Source organism: Protopterus annectens, chromosome 13.part0 (genome assembly GCF_019279795.1).
Source record: "Protopterus annectens isolate FY-2018-M chromosome 13.part0, PAN1.0, whole genome shotgun sequence".
Classification (NCBI taxonomy): Eukaryota; Metazoa; Chordata; order Ceratodontiformes; family Protopteridae; genus Protopterus; species Protopterus annectens.
The window spans coordinates 1,242,086,068-1,242,112,505 of NC_056747.1; positions in this window are offsets into that span (position 1 = coordinate 1,242,086,068).

Here is a 26,438-nt window from a genome sequence, read left to right on the forward strand (position 1 = left end):
GCAGCAGGTAGCTCCGCTAAGTGGATTTGTGCATTGGTAGACATCACTATGTGAAGCCAACACAGTGTTGGCATCGCTTAGCATCACCTAAACCCACGCAAACCTGCTTACAACTGCTTAAAACTGCTTTAATCACTCTGTTTACATCAGTCACTGTTCTGCCTAGCAATAAAATAATCAGCCCTGCTAAATGTTGAACCCAGGGCCTTATACACCACAGTCAGAGCAATGTACCATTACACCATTTGAGTTGTAAGGACTGATGATACTTTTTCAAACATATTATGCAGTAGAGTCATTCAACAGTAGGGAAAAGATTCTGTAGAATCAGTCAGGTTTTGTATTTATACATATACACATGTATATATGTATGGAAATGCATATATACAGAAAAATATATACATAATATAAATACAAATATACACATAATACACACACACACACACACACACACACATATATATATATATATATATATATATATATAAATAACTAAATATATATAAAAATTAAAAAAAAATATATATATATATATACACATACACACACACACACACACACACACACACACACACACACACTCATGGATGGACACACACACACACACACACACACACATATATATATATATATATATATATATATATATATATATATATATATATATATATATATATGCTCATAACATGTAGTGGAGTCATACCTCACAACCATACCTCTCAACCTCTTAGTGCAAGAAATCTGTCCAAAGGCTGTCCAAATGGGGGGACAATGGGCCCAAACTGGGGACATATTTTAAATATTGTTCTTATAAATGTAGAATGGTGCCAGAGTGACAGGATTTGTTTCAGCATATATGCTCAGAAGGATGTGAGTTCTGAAACTGAAATGTATGTCATCATTTACTGTCAGAAATCTGCAGACCATCACAACACTCAATTCTCACTAGTTAGTGACTGAAATCCTCACATCATCCCATTGATGTGTCAGAAATACACAACACTTATGGGGTCATGCAACAGTACATCCTACAAATATCTGGACATAACATCACATTAGGGAAACTACACTCAGCTGCTAAGCATGTCACCAAGCACTGTCCAAACTACAGTCAGACTGACACAACAATAACCCAAATCTGCTAGGGAAAATTACACATGTATTGGGAAATATTTCAGGCACTACAGGGATGTAAAAGCACTGAAAACAGACACCAGTATGAAAGCACATACCCACAACCAATTCCACCACAGTCACAGTGACATATCGGTAAACCAAAGGAACAGTACAGTATAAGGACTGTGTGAACAAAAACATCTCAACATGTTTGCCACTCACACACTCCCCCTACATATACTGGCCCAATTCACAGTGTAGTATGATGCCTGACCATGGTATGGGACATGTCTCAGTCTGCCCCTACAAACGGATATAGCCAATAGACCACCAGAAACAGGAGCAGCATGCACAGGCAGATAGAAAAGGAGCCATAACTCATACATCCGACCCCTCCCTTCACAGGCCAAATAACATTGACACACTACACTGCTACACAATCCTGATAGTCTGTCAACAATTGCCAGAAATACACAGATCTCTCAACTGTAGAGTCCCACAGAATGTCCAGGCTTTCCCTTAATATATAAGGCCTCTTCCACTTAACATGTCTGGCAGTCTGATACATCACTGGGATGATATCAGGAATGTAGGCACTAGATAATTATATACCATACCTATCAACCTCTTACTGCATGATATCTGGACAAAGCCTGACATAATTGTGGGACAGAGGCCCAAAAACAGGGCCATATATGAAATATTGCTGTTATAAACTGAGAAAGTTTCTGGTATAACAGGGTTAGTTGTAACATATCTTTTCTGAGGGATATGAGGTCAGAAACACAAATGGATGTTAGCAGTTACTGATTTCAATCCCCAGAGTATGCTAATGATTTTCCAAAGACAAAAAATGTCTGAGGAACACACCAATCATAGGAGTCCAAACTCTGCCCATTCTGTGGATAGCCCTACAGTTGAGAGTTATGTCAAACACATAACTCTGTCAGAGTTAAAATCATGCAGAAACTCCATGTCGACACAAACTCTATAGACTAGCATTAATCTAAATGTATAACAGCAATACTTACATTCTGTCCATATGTCTGGAACATTCTCCCTCATTTTATTGGTCTCCACAGTTTTCATTGTAAGAGGTATTTCCAAATACCCTCTGTGATGCTGTTGTTCACAAACCTCCATGAAGGTGTCCTTACTGGCAAGGAAAAGGGCCAATGCCCACAAGAAATACTCAATTATAGGATTGTGTTGCCATGCCATTGGCTATATGAATAACAGCACAGCTGTTCTGCATGCAATTAGCAAGTGGGGGATACCATTTGGTGCACAGGCCATCAGCTCCTCATGAGCATTACCTACAAAAGGTAAGCTGCTGCCTATGCAAAACAGATGTACACCCTGCATCCATGAGAGAGAGAGAGAGAAAAACAGTGAAAAAAATAGGATATATCCACCTACACTTGGAAAAAATAGGTATGTCAAACAAGTAATCATGTAATGGACTGCAGTAGGGGGTATGTAAGAATGGGAAATAGGACGTTTAACATATATGTCTCAACAAAACTTGCTGTACTGATATATTGCTGATCAGAACCAATGGCCATAGCATCTGGGTCTGTTTGCAGTGACATATGTCATAGGTAAGGCCCCTGAGTCACCCCAAGAAAGGATGGCTCACATATGACTACTACTGGAGTGTGTGTTGAACAATACTGACTGTGATAATGCTAGGCCAGCTACTGGGATGTCATACATATCCATATCTTACTTGTGAATGCAACTATGATATACTTGCTTGTCTCAGAAATGTGAGAGATCTATACATGGTATTTGCATAGTAAAGTACTGTTGCAGATGTGTGTGTTGAACTGCATGTGATATACTGAGCTCATACCATGTAACTGTCAAGTGTTATGCACACTGACCATATGTGTGTCTCATATTTGTAATCATTTACTCATAGAGTTGTGTTATGTCTGGCAAATCCTTGGCAAATCTGTGAAGACTGACATTACAACATCTCATTATTTTTCCTCTTGCTATTCCCATTAGGGCTCACTACAGTGGATCATTTGTTGCCATTTCTGCCTGTCCTCTGCATCTTGGTCTGTCACAACAACCACCTGCATGTTCTCTCTCACCACTTCCAGAACCTTATCCGAGGTCTTCCTCTTTTCCTCTTACCTGGCAGCTACATCCTTACCATCCTTTTCCCAATATACTCAGCATCCCTCCTCAGCACATGTCCATATCAACATAATCTTGCCTCTCTGGCTTTGTCTCAAAACTGTCCAACATGGGCTGACCCTCTCATATACACACTGCTAATCCTGTGCACTCTTGTCACACCCAGTGCAAATCCTAACATCTGTAACTCTGCCACATCCAGCTCTGACTCCTGCCTTTTTGTCAATGCCACTGTCTCCAACCCATATAACATAGCTGGCCTCACTACCCTCTTGCAGACCTTCCCTTTCACTTTTATTAGTACTCATCTGTCACAAATCACTCCTGACACTCTTCTCCACCCTCTCCATCCTGCCTGTACTCTCTCCTTCACCTGTCCTTCACAGTTGATGAAATGTTGATCCCAATAATTTCAACACATCCACATTTGCCAACTCTACTCCCTGCATCTTCAACATTCTGCTATCCTCCCTCTCATTCACACACAGATATGCTGTCATAGTCCTGCTGACCTTCATTCATCTCCTCTCCAGAGCATAACCCCACCTCTCCAGATTCTCCTAAATCTGTTCCCTACTCTCAATACAGTTCACAATGTCATCTGCAAACATCATAGTCAACAGGGACTCCTGTATGATCTCGCCTGTCAACCTGTCCATCACCATTGCAAATAAGAAAGGGCTCACAGCTGATCCCTGATGTCATCCCACCTCCATCTTAAACACATCCGTCACTCCCACCGCAGACTTCACTGCTGTCACACCACCCTTGTACATATCCTGTACCACTCTTAGATATATCTCTGCCACTCATGACTTCCTCATACAATAACACAATGCCTCACTAGGCACCCTGTCATATGCTTTCTCTAAGTCCAGAATGACACAAAGCAACTCCTGACCTCCTCTGTACTTCTCCATTAACACTCTGAGAGTAAACATTGCATCTGTAGTGCTCTTTCCTGGCATGACACCATACTGCTGACCACTACTCATCACCTCCCTGCTTAACCTAGCTGCCACTACTCTTTCCCATAACTTCATGCTGTGACTGATCAATGTTATCCCTCTGTAGTTACTACAGCTCTACACATCAACCCTATTCTTAAAACGGTACCCAAACACTTTCTCTCCACTACTCATGCAACCTCTCACTTTCCAAGATATCATTAAACAATCTGGTTTAAAACACACTGCCATTTCCCCTAAACACCTTCAGGCTTCCACAGGTATGCCATGTGGACCAACAGGCTTTCCAGTATTCATCCTCTTCATAGCTATCCTTACTTCCTCCTTGGTAAGCCGTTGCATTTCCTGTTTCACCATACCCACATCATCCAACCTTCTCTCTCTCATTCTCTTCATTCATCAGCCTCTCAAAGTACTCTGTCCGTCTGCTCAACACACTCCCCTCACTTGTGAGTACATTTCCCTCATTATCCTTTTTCACCCTTATCTACTGCACATGCTTCCTAGCTTGGTCCCTCTGTCTAGCCAATCAGTACAAGTCCTTTCATCCTTCCTTAGTGTCCAACCTGTCATACAAATCTTCATATGCTTCATCCTTAGCCTTTGCCACCTCTCTCTTTGCCATGCACTTCATCTCCTTATACTCCTGCCTACTTTCCTCATCTCTCTGACAATCCCACTCCTTCTTCCCCAACCTCTTTCTCTATATACTGTTCTGTACTTCCACAGTCCACCACCAGGTCTCCTTGTACACCTTCCTCCATCCACGTCACACCAACCACCTTTCTAGCCACCTCTCTTACTAGCTCTGCTGTACTTACCCAGATATTTGGTAAATCTTCACTGCCACCCAGTGCCTGTCTTAACTCTTCCCTGAATTCCACCTCACAGTCATCCTTTTCCAACATCTGATCCTTGGTGCTGCCCTCATATTCCTCCTCTTCCTGATCACCAACATCATCTTACAGACCAACATTCTATGCTCCCTAATTACACTTTCCCCTATAACCTTTTTACAGTCTCTAATCTCCTTCAAACTGGCCCTCCTACATTGGATATGTTCCACCTGTGTGCATCTGCCTCCAATCTTGTATGTCACCCTGTGCTCTTCCCTCATGTTATAGTAGGTATTCACCACAGCCATGTCCATTCTTTTTGCAAAATCCACTACCATCTCACTGTCTGCATTCCTTTGCTTAACACCATACCTACCCATCACTTTCTCATCCCCTTTTTTCCCTTCACCAACATACCCATTGAAATCTGCTGCAATCACCACTCTGTGACCCTTGGGTACAGTCATCACCATGTCATCCAACTGACTTCACATTTCTCTTTCTCATCCATTGCACAACCAACTTGCGTAGCATGTGCACTAACAACAGTCATCATTACACCTTCAGTTTCCAGCTTCATAAACATCACTCTATCAGGCACTCTTTTCATCCTCCAAAAACACTCTTGGCATACTGTTCCTTCAGGAAAACCCCTACCCCCTTTCTCCTCCCATCCACACCATGATAGCACAATTGTGACCTGCCTCCGATACACCTAGCCATACTCCCCTTCCATCTGGTCTATTGCACACACAATATATCAATCTTCCCCTGGCCATCATATCAGCTAGCTCTGTCCCTATACCAGTCATACTGCCAACATTATAAGTTCTTACCCTCACTACCACACTCCTAGCCTTTCGCCTCTCTTCCTGCCATATGAGTGTTTTACATCCTGCAGGGTATGCTTGTAAATGCAAAGGCTACTGTGCTATTAAATGACTCAAGTGTGTTACAGCAGTATTAAGACAGTGTCACTAATTTTGTCCCATTGCCCCCCATGTATGTGTGGCATCCTACAGATGTCCTGCTCTAACGGGTTGAGAGGGATAACTGGGCAGCAAGAGTGTTAATACAGTGTGCCATACTGACATAGAACAGAAATGTATATCACGTATTACCTGTGCACATGTCAGTATGAGTAGGTGTATCTGGCTGCCTCATAACAACAGACATAGGATGCAAAATGTCAGTTAAATAAGCTGTACATGTTGTACATGTGTAATCTTAGTTACTGTGCATCTGACAGAGTGACATTTCTACAGCTACTGGTTGTTGCATTGCCCTGACACAGTCATGGGTACTACAATAAGCATGATTATCAGTTTGAAATTGGAGAGGTGTCCAACTGTGTTATGACTTTGTGTCCATGCCTACTACAAACAGCTATAGGAACACTTACATAGCTGTAAGGACTCAGCAATACCTTACTTGTAAAACCTGCCTCCACCAAAGTTGAGTAAGCCCATTTGCAGGACAGCATCAAGTCAGTCATTGTCTGAACAAGCATATAAGGTCATAGGTGGATTACTGTAAGGCTAACTATGAGTACAAATTGGGCACATCCACCAAGACCAATCACAAGGCCATCTTCCCATATGTCTGCAATCTCAGAGGCAACAAACCAACCCAACCTGTAATGGTGGTCAGTCAGAACACATGCACACACAACATAGCTATAGCCAACCTGTTGCATATAGGGTAAGGGCAAACATCACCCCCCTGGCTCAGCATCACTATAGGTGGATATGCACAGCACCCACACCCCTCCCCTTATCACTAGTGAGCAGGTACATATTGCCTACTGAAAGGCAACAAACGTAAGTACCCATGGAACATGATAACATCCCTGTCTGCATTCTACATGAACTCAGGCATGTGCTCCCAGCTCCATTACACATTGTAGCCACACCAAGCCTCAGCACCATCCACACCCCATCCGCATGGAAGATGGCCAATGTCATCCCTCTACACAGACCTGAATGAGGAATAGAGGATTATGCAATTAACTGGCCCTCATTGGGGGGAATATGACACATCAGGACCAGGAGTGCAATGCAAGCTGATACTGTGCTGATAGATTACAGGGGTATGGTGTAGTTGTGAGTGGTGGCTACTGGTATACAATGTACATGTGGAGGGTCTGTACATACTGTTGCCAAATGTATGAGGTCCTGTGATGTGTTTCCCTGTTTATGTCTTCCAGGTGCAAAGTCACATCAGCGAAGGGCAACATTTTCAGCGGCTGAGACAACCATAACCATAGAAGCCATACTACAGAACCATGCAATAATGTTTGGCTGGAGCCAGCAACATCTGCGGGAGAGGACCGCCCTGTGGGATGACCTTGTCCACAGGGTAAATGGTGTTGGCCTGAACGCACATACATACGAGCAGGTCTGGCATCGTGCAACCGACCTCATATGCCATGCCTGGCAAAGGGCTGCTGCCGTGGCCAGGGACCGCACAGCTGGGGGCCCAGCCATGCATCCCCCACTGACATCCATCAAGGGGCTCCTCACCAACCTTGGGGCACTCATCCCAGCACAACATCAGGGTACAGACCCCCACATGCTGGAGGTGGGTGACACCCAGACAATGGACGAGGAGCGTGCAGGTAAGGCCCCAGTGTAGATTACTAGACTAGTGTAGCAGACATACTTGTATCTGTAGAGTATCTACATGCATGTGTCAGGTCAAATTGCAGTTGTGGATGGGGTTTTCTAATGCACAGAAGTGCACATCTATGGTGGAAGGACAGCAAATTGTGTATTGAGGGTTGTACTGTAAATGTGCAGACATGCTCCATCCATCCTTTACCAATGCTCATGTGAGTCTGCTGACAATACCTCTCTCCCACAACTACCCAGGTCCCTCTGGTCTGCATGTGGGACAGCAGCCTGAAGCTGGTGAGTATGGAATTGTTCTATTATGGGTTGCCAATACCCCAGGCATGTGAAGGACATGCATTTTACCATGCACACAACTGTCAGTCATAGCAGTATTGCTTTATATGCATGTTCACTTGTGGTGGGGTTAATTGCATTGCATCACAGTGGTCACCACAGGGGTCTATCTGAAGAGAATGTAACATTCCTGTTGCATACTTCACAACCTGTCAGTGCAAGACTTCTGGACAGAGACCAGCAAAATGGGGGGGGGGGGATGGCCTAAGGTAGGGACATGTGTGAAACATTACACTTATACAGTGGATATAACCAGTGTAAACACTCTTGTTAAGATGCCAGGTATACAAACTGAGACCACAATATGTCAGTCCACATGTTTTGCAACCTTTAATGTGGCCCATAACATGAACAACTCACTTGTAAAACCAACAAATCTGTTGGCCACCAAATATGGAGTATACAAACCTCACAATAAGCTGGATGCATACATGTGCAGACTCATCAAATAATATTATATTGCAGCAGCTTGTGATTTACTGACACCATTCAATCTGCTTGGATACACACCTGCCATCAAGTAAAGGCACTCTGAGTAACACCAAATAACAGTCTGTTGTCCAATTAGGATATTCATGACATTTGCTCAGTTGCATACAACAGCAACAGCCATGGCTTGCAGACAGCTTAGAAAGCAGCAAGGAAATCTCATATTTGAAAGATATCACTCAGAAGTAGGCTATAAGGACATTAGCACAGCATTGCTTACACCATGGAACACAGAGGAGACAGTCATCAAAGAGTGAATTGAATATGGGACAACAGTGCTGTTGAGAAGAACCTGATGTCCCTCCAAAACTGATGAAAAGACATGTCTAAACCTGATCAGGGAGGCTGCCAGGAGACATACAGCAACACTGAGGGAGTTGCAAGAATCTTTTGCAAGTACTGGTGTTGTATACTACATGTGAGGGCAAACTCACATATTCTGCATAAGTCTGGCCTATGGGATAGGGTCAGAAGATGGAAGCATTTCCCCACACCAAAAAAAACATCCAGGGGTGGATACAGCTTGCAATACAGCACATTAAGTCTCCCAAAGGCATGTGTGAAAATGTGTTATGGTGTAATGAGACTATGGATTGACATCACAGTCACAATACCAAAAGGTACGTGTGGTGCACAAGCAACACTTCTCTTCACCTGAAGACCACCATCCCCATGGTGAATCATGTTGGTGGAATTGGCCTGCTCTGGGAATGCTGTTCTAAAGCCAAAACTGGGCCTGTCGTCATGGTAGTGGGAATTCTGAACAGTTCAAAATAACACTCACGTCTGGCCCCCATCCATCAGGCATCTGCAAGAATGCTGAGGATGTGGCGGGGTGTCAGCCTTCAACATGACAAAGACCCGAAACATACATCCAAAGCTACCTAAGAATGGCTCCACCTGAACACACTCATGGTTATGGATTGGCCCAGCCAGTGCCTAGACCTAAACCTGATAGCAAAACCCCAGTGTGACCTGATGAGGGCTGTGCACATGAGCTGCCCTTGCAATCCGACAGAGTTGGGGTACCTTTGCAAGGAAGAGTGGCCAAATAATGCCAAGCCAAGATGTGCCATGCTGATAGACACCTTCCCAAGAAGAGTGAATACTGTAAGTCACTTACAAGGTGCTTCAACAAAGTATCATTTTAAGGGTGTGCACACTTATGCAACCACCATAATGCACATATTTAATTCATTATATTTTACACGTAACACATTTGTTTGTTTATCGATTGGGTTGCACAGGTCATATGTCATGTGAAAGGTGAGTAATATATTTGAATGCATTATTACAGTCCCATTTTATATATTACAAGAACATGGCATGTTAACAGAGTTGTGTACCCTTATCATATCCACTGTAAGCTTAGAGGGTTGGTGGTGTAACAGGAATTGTGTGATCATACATTTACTGCTGGTTTGGAGGTCTGAATCTCAAATGTTTTCATTAATTAGTGACATCACTCCTCAGATCATTCCAGTTATGTATTAGACAAACACAGGAACTATGAGAAACAGAGCAAACATATGAGCCAGACATCTACACATCCTGCAAGGATCTATACAGTTGTGAGGTATGTTCTGTAGTACTTGCCACTGTCCTATACAGTTGAACAGCAATGATGTGTACATGGGTAAAATCTGTACTTGGGAAGGGCCATCACCTACTAACACTACTCACGTATCCCAGAGCTCTATATTGTTAGTTACATGTAGTAAATCTGGATGCAATGCATGATGTTGAGGGACATGCATCATGCATGTCACCATTTGGGTAATGTGAGGTTTGTGTAACAGATTTGTGCCACCTCACCTGTAAATGTGTGTGTGTGTGTGTGTGTGTGTGTGTGTGTGTGTGTGTGTGTGTGTGTGTGTGTGTGTGTGTGTGTGTGTGTGTATACCATCCAACCTCAAAGTGCAGGTAATAATGTACATATGTTGTCTTCCCCTCACAGGTGGTGATGGGTTTAGGGTCCCTTCTGCTTGGAAACTGATGTCATTGTCTCTGCAGACTGTGACAATGATGACAGGAATAGTGATGTACAGATGGGGTTGTCAGGGGCTGAATGTGTGCCATTGGTTGGCATCTTACTGTTGTCCACACCATCCCTGCACACAGTGACAATGCCCACACATACCCCTTCACCAGTGGACACAGATAATGGACAGTTGGCAAGTGGTGGCATGGAACAGACTAGTGTGGTGACTATGGCAGGTGTGAGTGTATACACTGGCCATAGCCAGAGTGCAGGTGCAGTCCCACACAGGTGGATGGACAAGGGTGCTTGCAGGAGGACTGATGCTCATCAAGCAGCAGGTGTCACCTGATGCATGTTTTGGGCTGTCGTGGATGCACAGGCATGTAGTGAACACCACATCAGACAAATAGTCAGGGTGGTGGATGCAATGCTTCCTGATTTACATGGCGACATACATGACCTTGTTCAGGCCACACGTCAAAATACTGAGGTCATGAATAGATGGTGGGGTGAGACCTTGGCAATCCTCGACCTTGGCATGTCTGTGCTAGAGCGTGTGGTGGGAGATGGGCATCGGCCATTTGGATGTAGTTCAGCACCAACAACAGCTGAGAGTCTACAGGACCATGCACCTTCACACTCCTGTAGTGGCAGTGACACCAGCACTACCAAAGGGTGTTTTCTGTCCACATCACACCTGAGCAGGCCATGGGCACATGGTCCTGGCCAGTCCCGTCAGGGACACGGATCCAGCAGGCAGCAGTCACCATCAGGAACCATCAGGAAGCAGTACTGCATCTGGCTTTGGGCCTGGTGGTGCCAGTGATACCCCTGGTAGGACCAGTTTCCATATCCATGGCTGAAGATGGTGAACTGGACACCCTGCCATGTACAGTCCACAGCTCTCCAACATACCTCTGTGTAGGACAGCTACATGGCGTGACTGTGTGCATACATAAACACACACAGCTATATCATAGGCAGGTCACCTCCAGACACACACAGCACCTCTGCACAGCCCATCTATTGAATACCCCTCCAAACACACACACATGATGTCAACCATATGGCCCAGCCTATGCCTCTGGCAAACCTACACCACAGCCTGTGCATATGATGATACCTGTGTCACATCCCTGTCATCCATCGATGCAGGAACATGCTAATATGGGTCTGATGCACAGGGTGAATATAGTACAGTGCAACTGTGTAATACTGTGTAAGGTGCTGTCTGCTTGCATTTGTTATGGGTACACATACAGGTGTATATACCATATTAGCCAGGATGCATTATTGCTGTTAGAACCACTGACTGAATGAAGTCTGACATGCTGTATTATGTTTGTGTTCCAGGTATCTGTATGTCTGCAGGCTGTGGCCCTGCAGACATTCCTAAGAGGGAGTATGGCAGAGTGGGAATACCCCAATCATGTCATAGGCAAGGTATAGCTTTATATGTACATGTACCAGGTGTGTCTGCATGCAACAGTGTGTGAGGGACAGTGTTGTCAGACAGTGTGACCTTGCATACATACCCCTTGTCACAGACAGGTAGCCTTCAGACATGTCACCTCAGTGTTGTGTAGTATCACAGGCTCATACATACAGAACAGGTTACTGCAGTACTGTCAGCAGGTCCCTCATAAGCATAGCCATTACATTAACTGCAACAGATTCACCTGTCAACACCTGTTGGACCTGCTATTTCTTTCCCATGCACTCAACCCTGATGCAGTTGATGAGGGCATGCATGATACTGTGTATGACAGGTTTGTGGTATGTATTCCTGAGTTCACCGGCAGGAACATGGAGACAAAATTATATATCCTTTGCATACACACAGTAAGAACTGACACAGGGGATGTGCATACAGTAACACAAACATAGTTGGCAACAGACAGATTAGTAAACCTACATATACACTTTGATGTACTATAGTACTACATACACATGACATGCCCCACATAGATTATATGCATGGGACATAACAAACTACCTCTTACAACAAGTAATGTTCAAAATGCCTTCATGGATGATGAGATAACCCACCAGAAATAGAATGTGGAGTCAGGTATTGCTCCTACATACCCGGAAAAAGTGATAGGGTAGCAGATGTTGTATCAGCATGATGTTTCAGTCAAGTATGATACTTGATGCTGGCATGTGTGTCACTACACTCACTGTGGCCAATCTGTCAACAATATCACATACATGGCAGTGTTAAGGGACACAGACCACATATAGGTTGCACACATCTGGATATCCCATAGGCATCTGTATAGAGTACTGGTATGGCCTGCACAATGGTTTAACATGCTGCATGTGAGGCAGACACTGTTATCACTCTATATAAATTAATGCCATCGGGAGGTGGTAAACAGGCATGGATGGTACACAAATCAAAATGGTATCAGCTAAACAGGATATGATCTTCACCCAAACACACACACACAGTTGCCAGTATTGAGATTTAAACCTCTTCATATCTAGTTTTTACTACTAGAGTGTTATGCAGTTATCAGACATGCCACAGAGCTTACATGATTGCATCTACTCCCAAGGTACTTCTAAGGTGAATGAGATCAGCAGGCTTAGTAAAGTAGGGTGCTGGAAGTGTACAGGATGGTACACAACTCAAAATGGTATAACCTACACAGTATATGATTCTCACACAAACACACACACACACACACACACACACACACACACACACACACACACGGGATCTGAGAGTAGAACCCCTGCCTATCTAGTTACATGAACTATAGTGTTATGCATGCACTACAGAGATTACTGGACTAACAACTGGCCAAAGGTGCTGATAACTGCACAGCTGAGGTAAACTATTACAGGTGCCAGAAAGTCTGCCTTCAGTTTTTCCCTTAGATCTTGCTTGTTTTTTTCTCTCTTGCACTTCAAATAGCCTAATAGCTTTACACTTCAACAGGTTTTTGTATCAATTATTCTAGCACACATGAGAGCCATTAACAGTAGTAATTCCTCACAGAATTAGCTCCAGTACTTAGTAGTTATGGCCACCCCTCCTGGTATGATTAATGTGCATTTCTCTGTGCTTTTGCCCATTAACCTGGTGCACTTGGGCATTCTGAGGCACTGTTGCAACTGCCTAATGTACACAGACAACCTTCTCCTCTAAACTCCCAACACTCAGACTTATGAGAGATACCCCTATATCACCAAATTGGAAGATATGCACTCTTCAGCAAAGACTGGACTAGCTGGTCAGGAGGAAAATGGTCAATACCTGCACCACACCACATGGAACACATACCCCTCCAGAACACCCACTATCACAGCCCTGACATACAAACAAACAACACACACACACACACACCTTCACAGAGGTAATCAATAGACATTTACCCAAACAGCAGAGACCACCAAGACAGACACCCACCCAACCACCACAACACAGCACAAACCACAGGACACATATCTCACCTACACAGTGTGCCCCTCAACCTAAGCCCCTAAGGTTAACCACCTTGCCCAATACAGTAATCATAGGTGGCAATAGTGATGCACACAGATGTCCCACTCACTAGGTTGAATATGGGGAAGGTAACAGCCAGCTGTCTATCAGGTGCCAGAATCCAACACATAACACACCCAGTCAGGTCACTCCACAACACCTACAAGTATCACCCTGTCATTGTCCATGTGTGTGTGAATGACCTGAGATGGACCTCTCTGGACTACATGAAAAGAGACATGGTGGAGCTCTCAGATTATGTGGGCCAGGCAGGTATAACAGTAGCCCTGAGCAGTATACTACTGTCACCCACAATGATACTGCAGTACAAACAACAAATGATTGACATCAACAATTGGCTTAAGTTTCTGGTGTCATTCTCAGGGGATCCAATATCTGTCTACTTGGGATGACATGATTGACAGACTGCAATAACTTGCCAGAGATGGCCTGCATCTGTCACGCCTGTGTTTCCAGGTACTGGCTAAGTGTCTTGCCACCCCTATAATGCCTTTTTATGTGGTGTTCCAAATCAAATTACCACCGTAACAGCTATACATAAATATAATCTGAGGGTCATGCTGCTCAGCACTAGACATCTAAATCTTGAGATGCAGCCACTCAAAGCACTTCTCATAATGGAGAACATTGACATTTGTGCTGTAACAGAGACCTGGTTTACAGCAGCAGACAGCACTCCTGCACTACCAGGCTATAACTCATTCCACACCTGTCAGCCCCAAAACATGGACTACATCTCCAAAGGCAGTGGTGTCTACATATTCATAAAGGATATGCACACATCCAGACTAGTATCCCAGCATAATGCATCTGAGATACTTCAGGTACAACTGACATTGGGTAATAGTGCAATCCAGGTCATAGCCTGCTATAGGTCCCCATCCATGTCCCTATACTCTCAATCCACATTCCTCAACACTCTGGAATCTATCAAGGTCCAATCCAACACTCTCATACTAGGAGACTTCAACTACCCCTCCATCAACTGGAAAAGATAGTCAAGCATGAATACAATGTTCCAGCGCTTCCTGGAATTCATCAGTTCCAATGCCCTGGACCAGGTTATTCTGACACCCAGTACAGGAAACAACATCCTTGACCTGTGTTGATTACTAACATATGGGACCATTGCTTGATAACTGTAGTCAATCCCTACCTGGTCAGATCCAACCATAAAGCAATCACCATGGAAATCCACATCTCACCCACACACCCCCACAAAGGTAACCACCTTGAAAAACTTCTCCAAAGCTGACTTTGGACTCATAATAACAGAGTTGGCTAACTTCACAGCACCCATGCCAGTGGAAAATACCTGCATGACTGCTGAATCATACACAAATGCACTGTACAAACATATACATAAATGCATGGAACTAGCCATACCCAGCAGAATCATGACACTCTCCTCCAAACACTGGAGGCCAATCTGGTGGTCCCCTGCCATTAATAATCTGTACAACAGAAGGAAGAAACTGTTACAGAAAAAGGTGGAGTCCCAAGAGTGGTAAAACTCCCTTATGAGCCTCAACAACAACTTGAGATCCCTCATGAAATCATCTAAAGCCAACTATGATGGCAGAATTGCAGCAGACACTGACAACAATCACAAACCCTTTGATAGTTATATCAATAACCTCCACACCAGTACCAGAAGTGCTCTGAGTTACTGCACAATGTTACCTCCTATACTGAGCCAACCGATATTGCCAACATTCTTGCCAACACATTCAGTGATAACTTTACCCCTCTCTCCCCCTAGGGAAACAATCAGAATGCCAGAAAAATGCCAGAAAGTACTAAGATGATAATCCAAATAGACTTTATTTGTAAGCGCTTTTGATTAGAACTTCCAACCTTCTTCAGACAAGAAATCACAGTAAAAGCACTTATTAAATACACCTATTATGGCAATTAATCAATAATCTAATTACTACCTTAAAGGCAAAAAGACGTAAAACATAAATCATAAAGAATAAGGCAACCCCCCAAATACATAATTTAATACAATAATAATAAAATGTGTCTATTTAAATCATTTATCTATAAAATTTTTAAGGTTTAAAACACTTGAATAAGCTACTACATCATTAATACCATGTACTGAAGTGGCATTTAAATAAATCTGCCACCAATATTCCCTATTTTCCAATACTATTTTCCAAAGGCCACCCCTTGGACCATCTTTTACCTATTCTAAAATTACAAATCCAAATTTATGGCCATTATTTTCCTGAGCATGTCTAGACAAGGCATTGGTACACTTAACCTTCCCAATATCATAATAATGTTTGTAGATACGCTGCCTTAATTTCCATTCTGTTTTACCAATATAATAAGCTGTGCAATCCAAGCACTTAGCAGCATAAACTACCCACTCCTTGTATTACAGTTAAAACGGCCTTCAATAGAAACATTTTTACTACCTAATACAACATTATCACATTCCAAAATATATTTACACTGATTGCACATACCACATTTTTTCATATTTCCTAATTCCCATTTTTCTGACTTTGTAAAGGAACTACACCAATCCTTCAATTTTTTATCCCTTTTATAAACAATATTCGGATGAGTAACCACCATATGACATATATCCTTATCCACGGAAATAATTTCCCAATTTTTATACATAATATTATTTATATTGGCACTATCATCCATAAAAGTTGTAATAAAATTATTACATAATTGTGTATCCTTCCTTGCCATTAGCCCATTTGTACCATTGTTATTATTATTACTATTCTAGTTTACTAATACTGGCACTTCATCACCTTCTAGATTTATATATATCTCATCACAGTTATTTTCTTGCCTTAATAATGGACTATAAAAAACGAATAGTCTCTTTCTTATGACTTCCCCTGAAATAGTCTCCACTAAAGTTTTAGGGTGATCTCTATTCAAAAACATAGTTCCTATAAACTTAATCTCTTCAAGGAATTCATTATCCAAAGTAATCATCCTAGCAGCCCTTACCATTTGGCCTTTAATGGCTGCTTTTTTAATATAAATAGGGTGATTACTAGAAAATGAAGAAACTTATTTGAATAAGTTTTCTTCCTAAAAATAGAAGATTTCAGATAGCCTCCCCCCAATACATCCTCGGTTAGACAAACATCCAAATATGCAATACTATTTTCCCCTCTAGTATAAGAAAAAGATAAAAATTCAGTTGAATCATTCAAAAAATCAAATAATTCATATAACAATGCTGTGGTCCACACCAAGTTAGGAACAAATCATGCAAAAAGAGAGTATATAGCTTTATAAATTCCATATATTTTGAATTGAACAAACATTTAATTTCCCAGCATTGGCATATAGTGGGCCCACTGAGGAGCCCATAGCTACCCCTGTAATTCGCTTAAAATAGTGGCCCTTATAAAAAATATAATTATTCTCTAATACCAATTCCATCAGCTGGGATAATGAATTAATTTTATCCTGACCTACATGTAAAATCTTCTTCTTCTTTCGGCTTTTCCTAGTTAGGGGTTGGCACAGCAGATCAACCGTCTGCTCATGATTGGCAGTAGAGTTTTACGTGTGTCGAATTGCCAGCCCAATGCCCATCCTTCAACGGAAGGCACACACACGCACACACTCATGCCTAGGGCCAATTTAAAGTGTCCAATCCACCTACAGCATGTCTTTGGGATGTGGGAGGAAACCGTAGCACCTGGAGGAAACCCATGCGACCACAGGAAGGACATGCAGACTCCACACAGAAGGCATCCCACCCGAGGATCGAACCAGAGAACCTCCTGCTGTGAGGCGACAACGCTAACCGCTGCACCACTGTGGCCGCCCATCCTGACCTACATGTAAAATACTTGTGAAAAATTCTATAAACCATTCTAAGCCTAAATCATGTGGGATACAAGTATATAAATCCTTCACATCCACTGTGACTAATATCAGATCATCCAGTGGACAAGCATTTAGTTGATTACACTTGGTCAAAAAATCCCATGAATCACGGCTTAGATATTCCAAAGATGCTAATCTATTTTTTAATTGGCTATCAATATACTTAGCTATATAATATGCTTTTGATTATCCCCCCATCCAAAATTGGATGTAAAGGTGGATTTTCAAGGTCTTTTGTTTATTTCAGGGACACCAAATATAGTAGCAACTTTGGGTTTATTAATATACATATACTCATATTCTTCTTCATTGATGTGTCCCTGAAATAACAAATCATTTAACCAATAATCAATTCTACTATAAGAAATGTTCACTTCATTTAGAGATGCTTCCACATAGCTTTCATCGTATAATAAACTTAACATTTTTTGATGATAATCAACACAGTCCATAACTATAAGGCCGTCACCTTTATCAGGTTGCATTAATCTAATATCTTTTTCTTTTAAGTCCTGCATTAATTTCTTCTGGGCATTGGTAAGATTCACATTTTTATTATTGTCATCTCGGCCTTTTAATAAGTGTCTTATATCCATTTCACAGACATGATCAAATATTTTAAGTGTAGGGTGTAATTCAGGGTTAAATGCACTTGGTATGTGTAATGGATTCTTGATTATTTTATCTGCCCCATCAAACATTAGAGCTAAATTAAGTTTCCTTATAAATACCTTCAGTTCAGTGATAGCTTCAGTAATATTGGCTCTTCTTGATGGGACAAATGTCAACCCCCTACTAAACAAATCAGCGTGTACTGTTGAAAGCGGAACACTATTGTAATTAAATATATTAAAGTCACCAGTACTATTAAAAGCACACTGATAAGGTCGACACAAAATTCCTTCACCTACCGATTCTGGCATTGCTGGTTTCTTGAAGTAGAACCCTTCCTGTTGTAATTCATTTGCGATACAGAGTTCCCTCTTCTGTTCCGTATCCTCTCCGAATGTCATAGATTGCCAGACTCTAAAGGGTATTCATTAAAGCCTTGATTCATACCTGCACCTTCTTCACATTGGTTAAATTCTCTACTGGGACCTGGATCACCATTTTGTGAACGTTATTGGACTTCCAGTGGTTTCGGATATGTTTTGCCATTTGTGTAATCCAAACGGTCCCTTTCTAACTTCCAGTTCTTACGTTCAGTAATAGCCTTGCTGACATCAGCCACCTCTGCAAAAATATTGAGATACTGTGTCCTTACAGAATTAAAACATGTCTTTTTTAATATTCTCCTCCATGGACTTAATCTGTTGGTTTAAATTGTCCATTTGTAAGGAGTTATGTTTAATTAAAATGACAAGCAATTCACAGCCCTGTTTATCGAAGAGCTGCAACAGTTCACAATGTAATGGGCTATTCTCAGTAAGTTCAGTGGGAAATTTCCAGTATCTCAAAACTTTAGGTATCTGTTTTCTTTTAACACATTCTTTAAAATATGTATTCTCATGCACCAACCTACGATATTTTAACACTGTGTCATGAAATGAATCAAGAGCATTATGCAGAGATGAAGTAGTATTACTATTCACAGTCAGTGATTTACCTGGCTGATTTAACCACTGTTCTAAGCCCACACTTACATCTCTATTCCGGTCAGGATCTCCTAGACCCATACTGGACTCTTGTAGGTTTAAATGTCCTTGGCCTGGGGGATACTATCAAAGAATACTTCGCTTTGAGAATGTACATGATTGGTGTTAGTTCCATTAACACCCTGGAAATTATGAAACAATTGTTGCACCAGTGTAGTCAAAATCTGAACTTATTGTTGCAGAACTTCAAATTCCCTCCGGGGAATAAACAAAATATCATCTTGTGTACTTCCAGCAGCCATACTAACACACCAAAAAAAGCCAGCAATCCAGAAAAATGCCACATTGGTTAAATTCACTACTGGGACCTGGATCACTATTTTCTGAATGTTGTAGGGCTCCTGGTGGTTTCGGATAAGCCTTGCCATTTGTGTAATCCAAACGGTCCCTTTCTAATTTCTGGTTCTTATGTTCAGTAATAGCCTTGGTGATGTCATCCACCTCTGCAAAAATATTAGGATACTGTGTCCTTACGGAATTAAAACATAAGTCTTTTTTGATATTCTCCTCCATGGACTTAATCTGTTGGTTTAAACACTCGATAAGTGTTTTAAACCTTAAAAAGTTTTATAGATAAATATTTTAAATACACACATTTTATTATTATTATTATATTAAATTATATATTTGGGGATGTTGCCTTAAGCTTTATGTTTTATGTTTTACGTATTTTTGCCTTTAAGATAGTAATTAAATTATTGATTAATTGCCATAATAGGTGTATTTAATAAGTGCTTTTACTGTGATTTCTTGTCTGAAGAAGGTTGGAAGCTCTAACCGAAAGCACTTATCAATAAAGTCTATTTGGATTATCATCTTAGTACTTTCTGATTTTTCTGGATTGTTGGCTTTTTTTTGTGTATTAGAATGTCAGAAGAATGTCAGGCACCCAGGATTACTGCAGTCCAGGTTACTCCTGCATTGTCCACAGGCAAGAATACAGCTTCCATGGGACTCAAAAATATCCCTGGCTGTGTCCTACAGGAACTAAAAAGATACCTGGTACCACATCTGTGTGTCGTGTTCAGTCACAGCCTCACCTCAGGCTTTGTCCATTCTAAATGGTGCACTGCTTTAGTCATCTCTCTCCATAAAGGGGTAGCGACTACAGACCCTGAGAATTTTCAGCCCATTAGCCTGACAAATCTGATATGTACAGCTATAGAGCTTGTAAACAGTCCAGCAACCTGGTGATATACTGACTGGGGATCTCTTGCTTGGGTGGTATCTTTTTAACCTGAGATGCCATAACCTTTTGTGGGCATACCTCTCAGCTCTACATTTTTGGCAGGTTGTCCAAGTGTTTGGCTAGAGGTTTCATCCTTTCTATGTAAACTTGTGTTTTTATGGCAAGTTAGTTACATATAATTGAAGACTGATGTTACTAAATAATGACAAACATTAGTGTTTCAGACTACATAACCTTCAGACAATTCCTGCTACTGCAAACACCTCACCCTACCAACTTTCTCAGTATGTAAGGGTGATATTTACAACACATGTCTATCATTGTGCCTTTGTTCCACTTTTATTTCTGCCCTTGTCCAGACATCTTGCTGTCAGAGGTTGGGAGTTATGGGTGTGGGTACAGAGTGCATTCAACTGTGCAGGCATGTCCATTATATGCAAAAGCAAACATAAGAAAAAAGGATTATTGAGAATGACCACTGGCAACAGTACCAAAAAGCACTTATATTCACAAAAGCCTTGGCACCTCTGCTACACATCCTTCAAGATGTCACTAATATGCGTAGTATATTCCATATAGCACTGTGACTTCCAGGTATGTCAGTGGCAGAGCAGTGGGTGTCACTGACATGCATAGCAGTTGGCATTGCAGTTATCTGCACATGACCCTGTCAAAGGCAGCACTGTACCTAGGGCACTACAAGACGACTGCCAGGAGAACATGCTGGCCAGATTCAGACAATATTAACCACACATACACATAGCTCATTGACCCCTGCATATTGTGGACAGGCAACGTGTTTTCTTGTATATTGGTACAGCCCTGCCAATGTGTGCTATGCTGCTATTTCCCTGCAAACATACATGTTACTGCATTTATATGGGTATATTGAGGGGCACACCTGTCAAATGTACACATTTGCACAGACTGTGCTGATATTTGCTTCACCTTTTGGTTCCATTTATCATACTATTGTGTCCTATCTTGGGGACTAGAAGCATCTCAGTAACGAGCCCAGGTCAGATTGTACAAGCATACATTTGAGTTTCAGACTTCTTACCTTTCATAGCCTTACTGCAACTGCATATCCTGCTGTGCTATCACTGTGTGAGTCTGTGTGTGTGTGTGTGGGGGGGGGGGGGGGTAATTCAACAATGCCACCATTTGTGTGCCTTTAACAGACATTTCTCTGTGGTTTTCTACAGCTGCCTTGCTGTGCTGGTGTGAGGGGTAACATCCCTGCCTGTGACCTCTGACCCCCTCAGTTAGTTGTCCCCACACATATACTGCAGTTGGATTTGCCACCTTGGGTACTACTGCATAGTGTGGGGAGGCCAGTTTTGGCCAGACATTTCCTGGTGTCCCACATAGCTGTCAGTTATGTGCTGCTATCCCAGTAGGCCACCCCATTCCCTTGCATGAATGCAGCATTACCATAGATATGTTAGCAAAACATACTAATCCATTCATTTATTGTTAAGAAGACTGACTTACCTTGTGCTTGCGGCAGTTGTGAGGACGGTGCTTGAGGGCCACCCATGTTGGATGCTCACAGTACACTGCCTATACATGGTAGGTTACAGGTAATGTGATGTGTGTGTCAGAGAGAGTTGTCAGTCCCTGGGGTCCCTACAGTGTCAGTGTGTGTGCTATGCACTGGCTCTTTGCCAAGGCCTGAGAATACTCGGCCTCCTCCTGTGAGTCCCTCTTTGCCTTTGGGGACCTTGGCAATGGTGGTGGGCTGTGTGGCCCTTCCCCATGCTGTTCCTGCTGCAGCTGTTTCCGCAGCATCATATTGTGTAGCGTGGCGAACATGTGTGTACATGTGGCTGGAGAGTGCTTCAAGGTTCCACCAGATATGTCAAGGCAGCGGAACCATGACTTGAGCATCCCAAACACACACTCTATAATGATCCTGGTATGTGCATGTGCCTTATTATGGCATTCTTGTGTGGGTGTGTGTGCATTTCTGATGGGTGTCATCATCCACAACTCCAGTGCATAGCCAGCATCCCCCACCAGATGGACATACGGGATGCCCCCACTGGCAAATGCCTGATACAGCTGTGACAAATGCTATATGTGGGAGTCGTGATAGCTTCCAGGGCTGCCAGCACACACATTCATGATAATGCCTTGGGCATCGCACATGACCTGGCAGTTGATGGAGGGGAAGCTCTTGCGGTTTATGTAGACCCTACCCTGTTCACCGGGTGGTGCTTTGATGTGGATTTGCATACAGTCTATGGCACCCAGTACATCTGGATATTCTGCTACATGGCAGAAGAGATGCATATTGCTGGTCCTCTCCTCATGGGTGCTAGGGAAGTAAATGTGCTCACCAGCATGTGGTAGCATGGCATCCAGGAACTGGTGGAGTACCCTGGATGCAGATGCCTGTGCGTCCCTCATGATTTCTCAGTAAGTCTTTGGAAAGTTCCTGTAGCTAGAATTCTTAAGGCTACACATACCTTGGTATCCACTGGGATGGGTTCCCCTCTATTGGGTCTGGGTCTGAGTTGAGGCCGGCACAGCTCAATGATTTGCTGAAGTATGTCTCTGTCCACCCTGTAGCACTCTATTATCTCCAGATCATGTAGCCCCTGGTAAGTTACCCTGGGTCTGAAAACTCTTCTCCTCCTCCTCGGTCTGGGGCAGTTGTCAGCATTTTCCTCCTCTCCGCCATCAGCCTCTATCACATACTGATGGATCAAAGCAATGGCAGCCCCGAACATTTTTCCATTTAAAATTCCCCTGCATGTGAACACCAATGATACAGAGTTTATGGGAAAAAAAACAGATTGTAAGGTGTTTCCATACTTTATACTGTTGTGCTGTAGATGCTGCCTGTATGATTGGCTGACTATGCTGCATTCCACCTGCCAGCTATGTTATTTGTACTTGATTGCTTTAATTCTGCTGTTTTCCTTCTTTTTCCCCTTTCCATATCCTCCCCTTTTAAGCCCCGAGGCGCATTGCGCAAACCCGGTGCCCAAATGTAAACAGTCCTGCTATTTCCATTTTTTTTAGACCGGGTGTGCGCCACGCAAACCCATTTAGCTTATGTAAATAGTAAGAAATGGCCCTCCCCTTCATGGAATACGTGAATACAGCCTCAGACACACACCCTTGCTTAGCTGTGCTTTGCTAAGCTTATCACTATGCCTTAGGGCTCCACTGTGCTTACAACATGCCTTACACCACCCCTTTTCATGTCTGTTGCTCCTCCTAGTTACATCATCATGCTAGAGCACCTACATGGTTATGTGCAGTTTGGAACTTAGAAGAGTTTTGTGATTCAGTACATTTCCCCTCATTTGCATACCCCACTGCCTTAGTCCATAGTTACTACACTTACACAGAGCCTTTCCCCTTGACAACCACTGTTCCCTGGTATTGTTTTCATTCTGCATGTCATAGACTATAATGGCAAAATGCAGATCTCCCTTGAAATTGAGTTTTTACAATTTTTTTTTATTTTTAGCACGATCCTGTTTGTGTGCCGCCGCCCTATGCTTAAACGTCCGAGATTGGCCAAAAAAAAAAATTTGATTTTTATAAAAAAAAAAAAAACAGATTTCCATGCCACTGGGCATATATTTGGCCATTGCCATGCCTAAACATTGTAATACATGCTTTTTTGAGAGCAGTCATGCCTCCGTTTTGTTATTTGCAGAAATGTATTCGGTTAGTAACTAAATACATTTCTGCAAATAACACTGTACTTGCATGGGTACCTGGCTGATTGGTGAATCGCTATTCAACTCATTTGCATGGTTTTCACCAGCAAATGAGGTAATTAGCATTCTGCAACCGTATACTTGCAGGAACAGTGCAGGCATGCTCGTGTACGTCAGATCAGCTGTTTGCTGGATTGCTTGGCAGCCATATTGCATGCACGAATGGCTACACTGTTCCTGCATGGAAATTTCAACTTAATGAATCCCAGAGAGTATGTGTGATCAAAAATCAGCTGATCAAACATACTGGCTTCTTTGTCTGAGCAAGATTGCAGTACAGAGGGGATCGTGGAACTTTCCCTTTCCCTACTGTAGTGCAACTTCTGCTGGTATATATATAATTAGCAGGGGTTGGAGGTGCCCCCTTGCAAAAAATGTTTAATTTTATTTTAACAAGCTTTGTTTTTGAAGATTTGCGCTGACTAGATTAGGTTTGATGTTTGGCTTGGTCGATCAAGCATCATATGCGTAAATGGGTATAGAGCATTTGGTTACAGGTTACGTACATTTTGTTATAAAGTTTTTTTTGCAGTAAAAATGGTTAAATGCTCACATTTGTCAAGTGGTGAATTCATTGAATTGTGTATTATCAAATATAAGTTAATTAATATTTGTCTTTTGCATTATTGTTTATCATATTTTCTTATTAACAATGTTTAGCATTTTCTTTTACTGCCAGCAATGCTGTAATCGCATTATTTTTCACTTTATATATCAATAGCCTAGCGAGCGTTATTTATAGTGTTTTCTATCATTACGCTTAGCATTTTTTTACTAGTCAGAGTGTTTTAATTGATCGTACTGCCTATAATGTTGTATCGCATTGATTTTCCCGCTGTAAGTTTATACAGCTTGGCGAGTATTGTTATTTTAGCATATATTTTACCTTACTAGATTGTCTTCACACTTAATAGTGCTTTTGCATGTAAAGGTATTTACTAGCACCTACTATTCAATTTTGTGGGTCTTGTTCTGCACGCTACATTCTAACTGCTGTGTAGAGTGAATTGTCTGTGACGTTTGTTGACTCTAGGACAGGGAAATACAAGCTTCTAAATGTTGATTGTTGTTACTGCTGAACTGCTCTCTCTTGCATAGTTTTAACAACTGCTATTACTGCATACTCCATAACAACTAACACATATATCTTTCTCTATCATGCCGCTGTATTTTTTCCTACCTCTTTGCTTCACGCCTCCTACGTCCCTCCCCCTCTCATTTCACTGCTTCATTCTCCTAATTGCCCTCGCCTACCTTTACTGACTGCTCCCCTAGAGCGACAGCCTCCTTACCTGCTTTACTCACTACCCTACTCTTCCTTTGTGCTATTTCTTCCCTTTTTCAGTACTGCAATTACTTATTTTGGTATTTCTCTACTTTTTACAGCCTGCATCCTCGGGTGCGCCCTTTCTACATTAAGAATACCTAATATAACCTAAAAAGACTTACAAGGAACGCTCCTTCCCATTTGAGACCATGAAGACTCCAAGGGTACTGCTTGAGTGTAGCAATGTGAATATTCCTATACTACCAAGGAATCCACAGTGTATGTAGCCTATTAAACTAGTTGTGTGACTGTTAATTTTGTACTCTGCAGCTTACCTCCTGAGCGAGATATTTGCCTGCCGCAGTCCTCGTCCTCCTCCCACCTCCCGCACCCCCCAATGTATGTCTCTGTTCTACTATTAAGCTCCTTTTAGTTTTGAAGAATATAAGGGCTATAGCCTTCTGCAACTAAACGCAGTACCTCCACATCTGTAAACCTAACCCTTAAGCCCAGCGTTCTCTTTATTCTGCCTTTCCTCCATATAGCCACTAGGTGGCAGCAAACTTCAGAGCATAAGATCGCTCCATATCTGATTTCCCTTTTCTCCAAAGTTGTACCATTACTAATAGACTTGTTTTCCCTTCCCTCTCCACCCCACAATATTTCCCACTACTTACATACTCTTTCACA